The 15875-nt window shown below is 43.7% G+C and overlaps 1 protein-coding gene across 1 annotated transcript in view; it reads right to left on the minus strand.

The window, feature by feature from the left end:
• LOC137286832 (probable cytochrome P450 49a1) overlaps window positions 1–13685 on the minus strand; it is a 49078-nt gene extending 35393 nt beyond the window's left edge. The window contains exon 1 of the mRNA XM_067818843.1: window positions 13564–13685. The gene's annotated coding sequence lies outside the window, so the exon portion shown is untranslated. The remainder of the gene's footprint in view (window positions 1–13563) is intronic.
• Window positions 13686–15875: the final 2190 nt, after the last annotated feature.

Below are 15875 nucleotides of genomic sequence, written 5' to 3' on the forward strand. Positions count from 1 at the left end.
CCAATCACTCACTACAGATGATTTAAGACTACTGAATTACCAGACAAACGACAGAAAAAGCTGAAGGCTTGATTTGACAAGAGAGTTACAACGTTATCATGATATTACCAGGGTCCAAGCATCCCATAAAGACGGGCTGAAACTCAGCAAATGTAGCACCATCGAATAACTGTTTCTTATCACGTTTAGCCGCCATGAAACATGGGTGTAAATGTATCCAGTCCTGTGTCTGCCAGGTTATCATGTATCCAGTCCTGTGTCTGCCAGGTTATCATGTAGGTTTGGACAAAGTAAGAAGACATCTGCAAGGCGAACGGGGATTCCAACCCACTACAATGACATTTCGGCAGACCCAGGCTCGCAACTGTGTACAGTAAATAGTGCCGTCTCAGTCGACTTGACCGCGCAGGTGATGACCATTTTGTGGTACAATAGCCTCCAGCGGCTCGTTAACGCTCTGATAATGTTGGCATTTTCATGTGTGCCTTTAACATGCAACAGCTAACAGTCTCAATCGACAGTTTTGAAAATTGTATCTGAAAAAATATATGTTGGTGCTTGTGAGATTCAAACTAATCCCACTCACACCTTTTTGAAGTTTATATGTGGTGTTCATCAGTTCAGCACGTACGCAATGTCACATGCAAAACGACAGTCTCCCTTGTCTAATCGACAAGGCCACGCCCCTAACAGCGGTTCTTCCAATGCGATCGTGTAAAACCGGAAGATGTCTAAATGATGATACATTTGATCTTCTTGAATGGTTCCTGTCATTATAGCTGCAAAAGTGATGGTGCGGCATTAAGCAATACTCATTCATTCTTGGAAGTGAAAGAATTGGACCTCTGTTAATTCATGTTTATTCCATATTTTGTGAACGTCCTCATGATGTCACTGTTTAAGGTAATTAGTTTAATTGTATGATTGAATAAAGCATGCAATAATGAACAAAATGAACTAGGTATCACACGCATCAACCCTATATACTGTGTAAACATCAGTCAACATTACCTGCATGTAAATGCTTTATAAACAGTACTGTACATCACATGCGTCATAACGATGTTAGCATCTACACCAAAACGTCGGATATATTCTAATGAAGAAATTGCCGCTTTTCATTCCTAGTTGAACCCAGTTGTTCATGTATGTTCCCGTGTCTTGGAGACTGTTGGAGATTATATGGACGTCTTTGACATTTGCAACTGCTATTGAGATATTGATCGAGCTCCGCAGTCAAAGAGCAACGTCTTAAAGGACTTGTTCATTCTATTAATCGAAGCCCTTTTTTTTCATAAAAGCAACATTTTGTAATTCTGTGTTTCTCGTGTCACGACTGTAATTTGACCGCTAAACCGAAGGTAAAATTGGTTATTGTAAATTCCGCGGGCTCAAAGTCCGGACCTACCGACTGTCCGTTCAACTAGCTCCACCTTCTGAGAGGGAAGACACCTGAAACTTCACAAGGAGGCTAAACGGTAGGCATTAAAACCCTTGTTTCTAGTATCCATTTAATGTATGTATACACTGTCTAAGTCATATATTAGATAATGTGCGTGTCAGTAACATCTGAGTTATTTACTTTGCTGTTCTCTGCTGCTGTGCTTGCAGTGCATTCTGTGTTAAGACTTCGAAATCTTCAAATTTGACGACAAATGATACTGCAGTTTATATTTTATAGTTTCCTGAGCACTAAACAAAACCGAATTAGTTTCTATATAACACGTACACTCTGCCTTTCCAAATACAGATTTGGCATAGTCACACCTGCACTGGCAAACTAAGCCGTAATCCAAGTTCTTATATTCTCTTCTTATTCAGAACAAATTACGATTTCTTTATTCATACATTTTAACCTTTTACCCAACTTTCGATCATGAGTGGTTTCGAGAAACACATAAACGATACTGATGTCAGACGTAGCTCGAAGAGGACCTTTGTGGATTTCCAGCTTTCAGCTCATGGTAATGTTCAATGCATTTATCAGTGGTGGAGTGAGTGAATGAGTGAGTTTGCTTTAACACAGTTGTGAACAGTTTTCCCGTTACACTAGACCGTGTCAGCTTAATATGTGTGGACAGAAGGAACATGGTGGGGTTTGATATCGATATAAAATATTATTGTTACGAGGGTGTATTTTCTGTAAACTGTAATATTGATTAAGTAATAATTATGATTGGGTCACAACGTTTACTGTTTTGAGTGATAGTTGTTGTTGGGTCACAATGTTTAGAGTTTTGGATGATAGTTGTTGTTGGGTCACAATGTTTAGAGTTTTGGGTGATAGTTGTTGTTGGGTCACAATGTTTAGAGTTTTGGGTGATAGTTGTTGTTGGGTCACAATGTTTAGAGTTTTGGATGATAGTTGTTGTTGGGTCACAATGTTTAGAGTTTTGGGTGATAGTTGTTGTTGGGTCACAATGTTTAGAGTTTTGGGTGATAGTTGTTGTTGGGTCACAATGTTTAGAGTTTTGGATGATAGTTGTTGTTGGGTCACAATGTTTAGAGTTTTGGGTGATAGTTGTTGTTGGGTCACAATGTTTAGAGTTTTGGATGATAGTTGTTGTTGGGTCACAATGTTTAGAGTTTTGGGTGATAGTTGTTGTTGGGTCACAATGTTTAGAGTTTTGGGTGATAGTTGTTGTTGGGTCACAATGTTTACTGTTTTGAGTGATAGTTGTTGTTGGGTCACATTTCGTATCATAAATATTCAGTACTATTAGTATTTTAGCGGCATGATTTTAAGGTAACACGTTAGAGTTACCTCCCTTTGGTGTGTTTGACCTGTAGATCGCGAAACATGGCGAAGGTTCAATACTTCGCCGGAATATTCAGGAATTAGTAACTGTGTACATAAAGACTGGTGTGTTGACACACAGACACACGGATAACTGGTGTACACCAACCTGCCAGCTTTGTCAACGCTCGAACTACATGACCGCTGCCTGACCGATCGTCGTGTTACATTCAGTATAACTATATATTTCTTACTCTCAAACCAAGACTTTGGTGAGTTGATAATATATTTGTGACCCATTACTTTAGATCTGACTCAGTTCAGTTCAATTGTACATGATATTTTGACAGTTCAATACAAAAATATTGAAATATTGAAATATTTAGACTTGTCAGTGTTATATTTTGCTTGTTTTGAGGGGATTTCTTATACCTTTTGCCACGGCAAATTATTAACCGTAACAAATATAACATATTTATAACACACACACATGCAGCCAACCAGTACAGGCTCAATGCGCTGTTATTTTTCCCCTCGATCACTGGATGTCAATCTCAAGGCTGACCATATTACCAATGGTCCCTAAGGAATATACAACTCTTGCAGTCACAAGGATCACTAGCCTGGCGCCTTAGACAGCTCGCCCACCATGCCCCCACCTTCCATGTGTGGTATTGTGACAAGGCCGATTTACAGATAGACCAGGGTTTTTTTAACTGTGTGAAGGAGGCCATGTTTAATATGTGATAAGGTAATATGGGCTAGGAGTTGCCGTGTGTTAGACGGAAGCGAGACAATACTGTTGACCTTAAACATGCTCTACAGCGTCTATCGCCCCATGTAAAAAAAATTATGTGTGTGGGTGAGTGAGTTAGTTTTGTTTTACGCTGCATTCAGCAATATTTCAGCTACACGGGGGCGGTGTTTCAATAATCGAGTCTGGACCTAATAATCCAGTGATCAAGAGCATGAGCATCGATCTAAACAATTCGGATAGGATGACGTGACGTGGTTAAGTGTCCAACTTAGGTCAAGGTGTAGTTCATAACTGCCATTGAATCCTTACGGTTGTTTCAGCGACTGAGATGAACGTTAGTAGCGTATTGAGTTTGAAATTAATATGGCGAATGATCTACTAACCTATAGTAACTGTAACCAAGGACTCCACAAGACATGGGTTGCCTGGGACCTACAGTAAACAAGGACTCCACAAGACATGGGTTGCCTGGGACCTACAGTAAACAAGGACTCCACAAGACATGGGTTGCCTGGGACCTACAGTAACCAAGGACTCCACAAGACATGGGTTGCCTGGGACCTACAGTAACCAAAGACCCCACAAGACATGGGTTGCCAGGGACCTACAGAAACCAAGGACTCCACAAGACATGGGTTGCCTGGGACCTACAGAAACCAAGGACTCCACAAGACATGGGTTGCGTGGGACCTACAGTAACCAAGGACTCCACAAGACATGGGTTGCCAGGGACCTACAGTAAACAAGGACTCCACAAGACATGGGTTGCCTGGGACCTACAGTAAACAAGGACTCCACAAGACATGGGTTGCCTGGGACCTACAGTAAACAAGGACTCCACAAGACATGGGTTGCCTGGGACCTACAGTAACCAAGGACTCCACAAGACATGGGTTGCCTGGGACCTACAGTAACCAAGGACCCCACAAGACATGGGTTGCCAGGGACCTACAGAAACCAAGGACTCCACAAGACATGGGTTGCCTGGGACCTACAGAAACCAAGGACTCCACAAGACATGGGTTGCGTGGGACCTACAGTAACCAAGGACTCCACAAGACATGGGTTGCCAGGGACCTACAGTAAACAAGGACTCCACAAGACATGGGTTGCCTGGGACCTACAGTAAACAAGGACTCCACAAGACATGGGTTGCCTGGGACCTACAGTAAACAAGGACTCCACAAGACATGGGTTGCCTGGGACCTACAGTAACCAAGAACTCCACAAGACATGGGTTGCCAGGGACCTACAGTAACCAAGGACTCCAAAAGACATGGGTTGCCTGGGACCTACAGTAACCAAGGACTCCACACGACACGGGTTGCCTGGGACCTACAGAAACCAAGGACTCCACAAGACATGGGTTGCGTGGGACCTACGGTAACCAAGGACTCCACAAGACATGGATTGCCTGGGACCTACAGTAACCAAGGACTCCACAAGACATGGGTTGCTTGGGACCTACAGTAACCAAGGACTCCACAAGACATGGGTTGCCTGGGACCTACAGAAACCAAGGACTCCACAAGACATGGGTTGCCTGGGACCTACAGAAACCAAGGACTCCACAAGACATGGGTTGCCTGGGACCTACAGAAACCAAGGACTCCACAAGACATGGGTTGCCTGGGACCTACGGAAACCAAGGACTCCACAAGACATGAGTTGCCTGGGACCTACAGAAACCAAGGACTCCACAAGACATGGGTTGCTTGGGACCTACAGTAACCAAGGACTCCACAAGACATGGGTTGCCTGGGACCTACAGAAACCAAGGACTCCACAAGACATGGGTTGCCTGGGACCTACGGAAACCAAAGACTCCACAAGACATGGGTTGCCTGGGACCTACGGAAACCAAGGACTCCACAAGACATGGGTTGCCTGGGACCTACGGAAACCAAGGACTCCACAAGACATGGGTTGCCTGGGACCTACAGTAACCAAGGACTCCACAAGACATGGGTTGCCTGGGACCTACAGTAACCAAGGACCCCACAAGACATGGGTTGCCAGGGACCTACAGTAAACAAGGACTCCACAAGACATGGGTTGCCTGGGACCTACAGTAACCAAGGACTCCACAAGACACGGGTTGCCTGGGACCTACAGAAACCAAGGACTCCACAAGACATGGGTTGCCTGGGACCTACAGTAACCAAGGACTCCACAAGACATGGGTTGCCTGGGACCTACGGAAACCAAGGACTCCACAAGACATGGGTTGCCTGGGACCTACAGTAACCAAGGACTCCACAAGACACGGGTTGCCTGGGACCTACAGAAACCAAGGACTCCACAAGACATGGGTTGCGTGGGACCTACGGAAACCAAGGACTCCACAAGACATGGGTTGCCTGGGACCTACAGTAACCAAGGACTCCACAAGACATGGGTTGCCTGGGACCTACGGAAACCAAGGACTCCACAAGACATGGGTTGCCTGGGACCTACAGAAACCAAGGACTCCACAAGACATGGGTTGCTTGGGACCTACAGTAACCAAGGACTCCACAAGACATGGGTTGCCTGGGACCTACAGAAACCAAGGACTCCACAAGACATGGGTTGCCTGGGACCTACGGAAACCAAGGACTTCACAAGACATGGGTTGCCTGGGACCTACAGAAACCAAGGACTCCACAAGACATGGGTTGCCTGGGACCTACGGAAACCAAGGACTCCACAAGACATGGGTTGCCTGGGACCTACAGTAACCAAGGACTCCACAAGACATGGGTTGCTTGGGACCTACAGAAACCAAGGACTCCACAAGACATGGGTTGCCTGGGACCTACAGAAACCAAGGACTCCACAAGACATGGGTTGCCTGGGACCTACGGAAACCAAAGACTCCACAAGACATGGGTTGCCTGGGACCTACAGAAACCATGGACTCCACAAGACATGGGTTGCCTGGGACCTACGGAAACCAAGGACTCCACAAGACATGGGTTGCCTGGGACCTACAGAAACCAAGGACTCCACAAGACACGGGTTGCTTGGGACCTACAGTAAACAAGGACTCCACAAGACATGGGTTGCATGAGACCTACAGTAACCAAGAACTTCACAAGACATGGGTTGCCTGGGACATACGGAAACCAAGGACTCCACAAGACACGGGTTGCCTGGGACCTACAGAAACCAAGGACTCCACAAGACATGGGTTGCCTGGGACCTACAGTAACCATGCAAGGACTCCACAAGACACCGGTTGCCTGGGACCTACAGTAACCAAGGACTCCAGAAGACATGGGTTGCCTGGGACGTACAGAAACCAAGGACTCCACAAGACATGGGTTGCCTGGGACCTACAGAAACCAAGGACTCCACAAGACATGGGTTGCCTGGGACCTACTGTAACCATGCAAGGACTCCACAAGACATGGGTTTCCTGGGACCTACAGTAACCAAGGACTCCACAAGACACCGGTTGCCTGGGACCTACAGTAACCAAGGACTCCACAAGACATGGGTTGCCTGGGACCTACAGAAACCAAGGACTCCACAAGACATGGGTTGCCTGGGACCTACAGAAACCAAGGACCCCACAAGACATGGGTTGCCTGGGACCTACAGAAAACAAGGACTCCACAAGACATGGGTTGCCTGGGACCTACAGTAACCAAGGACTCCACAAGACACCGGTTGCCTGGGACCTACAGTAACCAAGAACTCCACAAGACATGGGTTGCCTGGGACCTACGGAAACCAAGGACTCCACAAGACATGGGTTGCCTGGGACCTACGGAAACCAAGGACTCCACAAGACATGGGTTGCCTGGGACCTATAGTAACCATACAAGGACTCCACAAGACATGGGTTGCTTGGGACCTACAGGAACCAAGGACTCCACAAGACATGGGTTGCCTGGGACCTACAGAAACCAAGGACTCCACAAGACATGGGTTGCCTGGGACCTACAGAAACCAAGGACTCCACAAGACACCGGTTGCCTGGGACCTACAGTAACCAAGGACTCCACAAGACATGGGTTGCCTGGGACCTACGGAAACCAAGGACTCCACAAGACATGGGTTGCCTGGGACCTACAGAAACCAAGGACCCCACAAGACATGGGTTGCCTGGGACCTACAGAAACCAAGGACTCCACAAGACATGGGTTGCTTGGGACCTACAGTAACCAAGGACTCCACAAGACATGGGTTGCTTGGGACCTACTGTAACAAAGGACTCCACAAAACATGAGTTGCTTGGGACCTATTGTAACAATGGATAGAAAATATCGGGTGCTGAGGATCTACAACCAAGGATTCCACAAAACATGGGTTGCCTAGGATCTACTGTAACAAAGGACTCCTCGCGGAGGAAAACATTGGGGTCCTGAGTATTGTGTTTAATCCAGGATCCGAAGTAAGACAAGCAATACCCCTTTGATGACGAAGGTCAAAGATGGTGGTTTCAGTCCCTACACGATTATTCACATGCCTCAATGGTAAAACTTGAAGAGTAAAAACTGCAGCTAACAGCGACATTTAAATAACTATTTACCCGAACATCATACAGGGATGAAACCTGAGAGTAGTACTAGGTCATCACATATTCAGTTGTCCCCGGTTTATGTTTACTTTTCGTTATCTTGTAGACAGTACCTCCCGCTGTCGAGATAACCTTGTTCATTACCAGCTTAGAGTAAGGATCCCTGACGCATCTGTGATAAACTACAGATTGGATTGTGATACGCCTTCAACAACGAGGCCAGTCTTGATGTTAAAACAGTTTACAACCAGTTCATTTCCGGTGTCTTACAATGACCATTCACACCACTGCAACGTTATTGCATGGTGAGTGAACTGATAGATAACATTCATGTAGCTATTATTCCACGATCAATCCCGTTCTGCAAGCATGGGCATATCCACGACCCTACAAGTCTGAATATAACCGTTTCATGAAAGGTTTACGGCTATTTACGATTGTGCTATGTACATGGTACCGACAATACCATTGCTGTGTGCATACGGGCTCCGCTCATCCAGACTCATCCATTATTATGCATATTAGAATATTGAGTCGTGAAGATATGAATAAATATTGACATGATTAAGTTCAATTTGAGTACACGAAAATGGAAGACATATCCCGTACCGACAGCAATTTGAATTACAATCAAGCAAACCCAATACTACCTGCGTTTATTTATGAACACTTTTATAAGATTCACTCTATATAAAACATGACAACAGGAATTATAATTTGGGGGGTCGAGTAGTATTGAAGTAATAAAATTCAACGTCTCATCCGCCTTGGCATGAATCGAAAGAGCGTCCATCATGAGAGTCCCAAACTCTATCCCTTATCCTAAATGACAAAAACTGTGAAGTTCTGTGACCTTTACAAATAACCACATAACCCGGATGGAGTCTTAATATGATCCGTATCTATAAGACCTCACATCGTAAAAACTTCCGGCCGCCAGCGGGTTGTCTCCCAGAGTGCACAAAGGTAACGCCAGTTATGAAGTGTATTCAGTCGAGAGGGTGATATTGATTCGGTCTGTCTAAAAGCCCACAGCAATTGGAACAGGCGAAGCAGACGCTTCACCCAGACGATCAAGTCTGGGACTATATTGATAGAAAGCTTGAAACATTAACGGGATGATGTTGGTGTCAGGAATGCTTTGTGCCTCGCCGACCTATCCTTGTTTTGTCCCCTTAATACCCAGATAGAGGAACAGCAAGATGTTGGGTTCATCAAACACTGTTTAGTGCCTCTATCGGGTGGGTAAAGATGCAACTCTACTATCTACGTCAACGTAGGGTACACGGTTATCTGTGCTTTATATATTAAATTGACATCTCTTCCGAGTTATTATGTGGAAGTTCTGTATCAGTTGGCATCTATCTTCTATCTTCAGAGGTTGAGGACAACTTGTCAAAAAATAAAATGTCATTTGAAGTTTACCGAGAACGAAACAAACACATGTGAGATGCCGACCATTCCCAGAGATGAAACATTTCGACAAGAAGTAGACACACCCAGTTGTGCTCCTCTCCTTGAGGATCTGGTCCCTGATAAATATGAATCGGAATTTCTGCTTTGATTGGCACTCTGACCAAGAAGTTGAATTTAAACTTCAGGTGTATCGATGATGTGTTATCGTTCAATAACCATCAAATAAGTCACTTCCATTCACTGATTCACCCACCTCAGCTTAAATTTATGAAAACAACTAGGACCGCCTCAAGTGTGTCACTATTTCGATGTATTTTTATCTTTGCATAAAGATTCAGAATGAAAAAAACTCCACCAAGCTGTGTGACAACAGCTCCCGCCTTCGATGTGTACAAGTCAAAATAGAGCTCCCTTCACCAACATTTGTAAGGAGCGTCATAACTCTCATTCTCAAGGGTTGTTTGATCAATGTTACGTCATTCAACGCCCCAGCAAAGAGTTCAGAAAGATTTACTGTAGACACGTGAAAGCCATTTCCAAATTTGATGCATCAGAGACATAAACGATACCCGTTGCAATTCCTTATTTTCACTTATACCCTACGTTCCTGGTGTCATCATTATCACGTAGTGATGTATAGCCACATGCTCTTTTCTCGTATCGCATGGTCACAATGACTGGACTGCCTGGTTCAGGCCAGATTTGCATATAAACAACATCATACAGCTATTATACTACTGAAACAAATATATACCTACACTGTCACGTACCATCTGACCTTGTATATTTCAAGTTTACCAGGCCATGACCATTGTTGTAGACGAATCATTATAACAACTGTCTAGCCTCCGTCCAATCAAGTAATACTAACCAATAAACGAATGAGTATGGTTTCACGTCGCTTTAAACTATATTGCAGCAATACCATGACGGAGGACACAAGAAATGGGCTTCACGCATTGTACCCAAATCGAACCCCAGCCTTCGATGTGACCTACGAACGCTTTTACCACTTGGCTACCCCGTCGCCTGTTAACAAAATGAGACTTACTTATGATAACTTCACTGGCTGTTTGTAGCAGCCATTTTGGATCATGGCGTATATCATCCCAGCTGTCTGAAGGCGGTCGTTAAATTACATGATTCTGGACCAGACAAGCTAGTAACTGACACTAGACAACTCGACAACGATGACACAAATAACTGAGTTCCCATTTGACCTTTTAAGTCCTCTCGTACACCCATAGTCGCATTTAAAGAACGATTCCAAAACTCCTTGGGTTATATAGCTACTAGGAATCAAACTATGGTTAATGAAAAAGTAACACAGCTTCAAATCAGTTTCAGTAAAAATGAAGGTATTCTCTAATTTCATGACATGTCTTTTGATTCATATAGGTGGAACTCTCTCCTCGACCTTGAGTTCGTGATTCACAGTTTGCACGTGGGCAAGACATACTAAGAAAATTATTTTGTTCAACGTTTGATGAAGCACATCGTAGAACAATAAAGTATCGGGCAGACTTGATGGTGTGGTGTAGGCGGCATTTGAGAATCAGGAGACAACGCTAGGACACTATGCACCGCTCGCACACCACTCCACGTATTATTTGGACAGATCCGGATCAATGGCCAAGGAAAGGGTTCCCGTCTAGGGGAACGTTTTCGCGAGAACTGCGTTTCCCAATGTCGTCACTTTTGAGGTGGACATGGAATGTTTTGGGGAGCTACCCTATTAGGACGAAATCGTCCGAGGTTAAGTTCTTAGATGTGTGCAAATGCAGGCATGTAACGTCACCTTTTATCAGGCCCTGGTGTGAGCACTGTACCAGGCTTTTGTGAGGCCGCATGAACAACTGCAAATCCATGGCGTGTTGTGTCCCAAACATTTATCTAATAGAGCATATATTGGTTCAGACAGTACGACGACTACGACAGAACCTGAACTGACTTTCACCGGCTTATGGAAATTATTGGGTACGTCATAGCTGTTTCCTGTTGTATAGTGATTTCCTTGTGCCGATGCAGGCTCGCCTGTCTTGACTTTCGCCTGTATTGACATCCGCCTGTATTGACATCTGCCTGTATTGACTTCCGCCGGTGTTGACATCCGCCGGTGTTGACAATGTTTATGGAGTTGTTGCATAGACATTTTAAGTTTTCGTGCGGTTACCAGATATAGCTTTGCCATTGCATTTGATACAATAAAACATTGATCAGACTAATGGCCAAATATATATTATTTTCAGTAACATAATAATCATAGCACTTGATTTAAAGTGCATGCGCGCCTCCTTGATAGGAAATAACATTATATTTACATAGGTTGGGTTTTTTATATATTTTGTGACATGTCGTATTTACGACTGGATACAAACTAGCAAATGAATCACATCTATGTGAGGCAAGTCAAGCACGACAGAACACTGTTAACCCGGTCTGTTGACCCCATCTGATGCACTCAGCACACACAAATCACCACATCATAATTAACATGTGAGTGAATATATTCAAAGGTTCGCTCCAGTCGTGCAGCAAACACAGCATAACGACTAAAGACATTTTCACAATTACTCGCATCGTTCAGAATAAGAAACATTTTGTTTATTTGGAATGTTATTGCATTAAGTTAAGAAGGCTTAATGCCTTTGCCATGTACTGGGATTAATACTTGGCGAGGACTTGGCACCATAATCGGAATTGCTGTCACCGATATATGTGAACTTTGGGGAAGGCTAGTCTGCATACAAGGCCCATGCATGTATCTGTTTAAATATAAATAGTCCGTGCAGAAAAATACCCAGTTTTGACTATCGCCAGAAGCAGATTCCATTTGGTGGGAAGGACAAACTAGGTGCAACACACAGTTACTATGGGGCGTGACCTAATTCCATACAAAGTAGTATGCTGGACATAAATACTTTAGGATATATGCAAATCTTGAAATATTGAATGATTTATTTATTCATTGACACATTGATAAAAAATCAGTCGTAAATATCAATCATAAAAATATCAATATTCCTAACTTATTTTGTCCAGCATATATCCTTAAGCTTTGGTACTAAAATTCATCACATTTAGCAATATTTTGTTATATGGCAATTACATGCAATTTTGTTGCAACGTTTGGGAATTTATATGCGATGACACCCTGAGCCCACTTGCACAAAGCGATCTTAGCGCTACAATCATTCTAACTTCCATCCTCCCACATAGGATTAAGACAGTCGTAGCGCTGAGACCGCTTTGTGAACGTGGTCATTGTTCGCCTTAATGATTCAAAACTAAAAAAATGCATGCAAGGTAAATGATGTGAGATGTATAATCAGATACGGAATAATAAACACCATATATGGATATACGTGATTGTATCCCATAGTTTGTCGAGTGAGAATGGCCATTACATAATTACAATGGTATTATTAGATTACGTATACGAGTAAGGATAGGTTAACGCCGCTTTGTGCAATACACCATAGCCCCCTCCCCCCCCCCCCCAAAAAAAAAAATTCCATTTTGCGCACATACACACGCACATACACGCGCACATACACATGCACATACACGCGCACATACACACGCACATACACACGCACATGCACACGCACATACACGCGCACATACACGCGCACATACACACGCACATACACACGCACATGCACGCGCACATACACACATACACGCGCACATACACACGCACATACACACGCACATACACGCGCACATACACACGCACATGCACATACACACGTACAAACATGCATATTCAGCGTTGTCTTCTCATAAAGTTTAGATCACTTGTCTGCTTCTATCAGCACCATATATATGATATGACATGGATTTTGAACTTGCATTACATTGGCCAGGTAGATTCAATGCGTTTATAGTGTTGTATCAATACAGTTTATGCATGTACATATTTTCTTTCAACAAATACTGAGACGTTTGGTTATCGTCATGTTTCGCAAATTTAAAATCACAACTAAAATCAGAACTGCATTATACATTACGATTTTAGAGCTGTATATCCCTGGCAATAAAAATGGATATATTCGATTTCTCATGCTTTTCATCTGCGGGTCCCAACAAAAAAAAGCAGCTGAGATTGCAAGCTTAGAAGAAGCATTAAAGAGAGACACCTACCAGACGACAGAGTGACGTTTCACACAGTATCACGCTAATGGGTAGGTAGCCACTTGGTTAATCGTACATCACCAGCGGCGTGTTGTTACTGTCTACGGCGATCCCTTTCAAGTGTGAATGTACATGGAGGTACAGGCCTACTGAACTAAATGCACCGCCGTCTTCTGGGCTGTCGTTTCATTATAACGCGCTGGTAAAACCAAATCGAGTTAGAGCACGCAACTGACACAAATACGCATGCAAAATTGTGTTTTGTGGTGTATTAGTGATGAACTCCATGTGGAAAGTTTGCGTGCTATTTTAGATTAGTAAGCGTTATAGCGAGGTTGCTGCAAAAATATAGACGCATCGAAAACGGAACATCACCTCTCTCCGGGTGAGATTGCGTGTGTCTGTGTGCGTGTATGAGTGAGTGTGTATGTGTGTATGAGTGCCTACCTTTGTGCGTGTGCGATGTTATTGGTGTGTGTTAGTGTGTGTTGTTAGTGTGTCTGTGTTGCTGTTGATGTGTGTTGTTGCTAGTGTGTGTTGATATGTGTGGTTGTTGTTTGTGTATCTTGTTAGCTTGTGTTGTTTTTGATGTGTGTGTTGTTGTTAGTGTGTGTGCTGCTGTTGCTGGTGTGTGGTGTTAGTTTATGAGAATGTCGCTGTTGGTGTGTGTGTTGTTGTTGGTCTGTGTGTTGTTGTTAGTGTCTCAGTGTTGTTGGTGTACGTGTATTGTGATTGCGTCTGTGTTGTTGTTAGTGTGTCTGAGTTGTTCTTAGTGTGTTTGTGTTGCGCACGCAAAAATACCTGCATATGCAAAAAACACACACATGCACATTCCATGGTTCCCTGGTAAGATACAACCATCGGGGAAACAAATTCTGTGAAGGTTCAGGCAAATGAAAAGGTCAGGTAGACATTGTTGTCAATGTTGCAAACATGGTGTCGACCTTGTCTGTCGGCGATCGAAGCTGAACTGACCACCAGGGAGCGAAATTACCGGCTATTGATATCTGAATGTCAAGTCATTGCGACATGTTGAGATCGAGGGTACATCAGGGATGACGGCTGATGACAGCACAGGGTAGCGCTCTGTGTGTGTGTATGTATGTATGTATGTATGTATGTATGTATGTATGTATGTATGTGCGTGCGTGCGTGCGTGCGTGCGTGCGTGCGTGCGTGCGTGCGTGCGTGCAAGCGTGCGTGTGTATGTATGTATGCATGCGTTCATGTATGTAGGTGCCATGGGAAGTGTGCATGTATATGGCGTGTCTTTGACTATGTGGTGTATGTAAATGTGATGTGTCTTTGGGAGTTTAGTGGTGTGGTTGAAATTTATTTGTGGATGCGTTTTAATGACTGTATGGTGTCTGCTTCTCGTGATTGAGTTTTCTGCGAGGCAGTGTCACGCTACAACAATTGTTGATGTGTTTGTGTAGTTGTATATGGCATTGAACAGTCTTGCTTTCTGTAATGGAGTAATTTGTCATTTCCTTCGGGGAAAAAGTGACGTTTCAAGAATTTCGCTGAACGAACTCTTCGCTGTGTGAGGAAGTGAAATGTACCGAGAATGTAAATGTAAATTCGCAAGGAGCAGAAGAAACGTATTGTTTCTAAACTGATAACCCCTCACTGTGACTCAAACACGCAAGGAACGTGAAGGGTAATCAAGCTGTGAATTATTGACAATGAAATAGTACAATATGGACAATACGTCCCACTTCATCAGGTTAAATCCATAAACGGTAGACAGTATCTCGGTCATAGGAAATTAAAACTGGTTGCTGGTTATAATATTTCATATTTTAACCGCCTGGTTTCTCTCTCATTCTTCAGCAAATTACCCTTTGCACAAACTACTCACTTGCTTTGTTTTGCGAAAATATTCGTAAGTGGTGCACACACAGACATCCGACATGTTACAGACAATAAAGCTCCACGTGGTGAAAACTAATTCCTTGGCTTTATGAAAGCTAAAGTTAATATGCTACACTCCGATTCTAGCCCAAGAAGCCTCTTTCTTCTAGATATGTATCTATTATTGCAGCTGCTATGTCATTACATCCAAAAACTGTGAAAAAAATACGTTAACCACAAATGGAGCTAGAAAGTCCGTTTTAGTAGTTGTCATGAAATCACTTATCATGTATTTGCAGAGATTTGTCACAATCGCCACAGTTCCGGAATCGCGTTTGCAGTTGATGACAGGGCGTTGGACCCTCAGACATTGTCGAAGTATCAGATGCATTTTACATGCGCATGCATATTAGAGCTAGGTGGTTGTTTTTTGACATTCGGTAACTTCACAAGTATCACATGCTAAA

The sequence above is a fragment of the Haliotis asinina genome, chromosome 6 (genome assembly GCF_037392515.1).
Source record: "Haliotis asinina isolate JCU_RB_2024 chromosome 6, JCU_Hal_asi_v2, whole genome shotgun sequence".
Classification (NCBI taxonomy): domain Eukaryota; kingdom Metazoa; phylum Mollusca; class Gastropoda; order Lepetellida; family Haliotidae; genus Haliotis; species Haliotis asinina.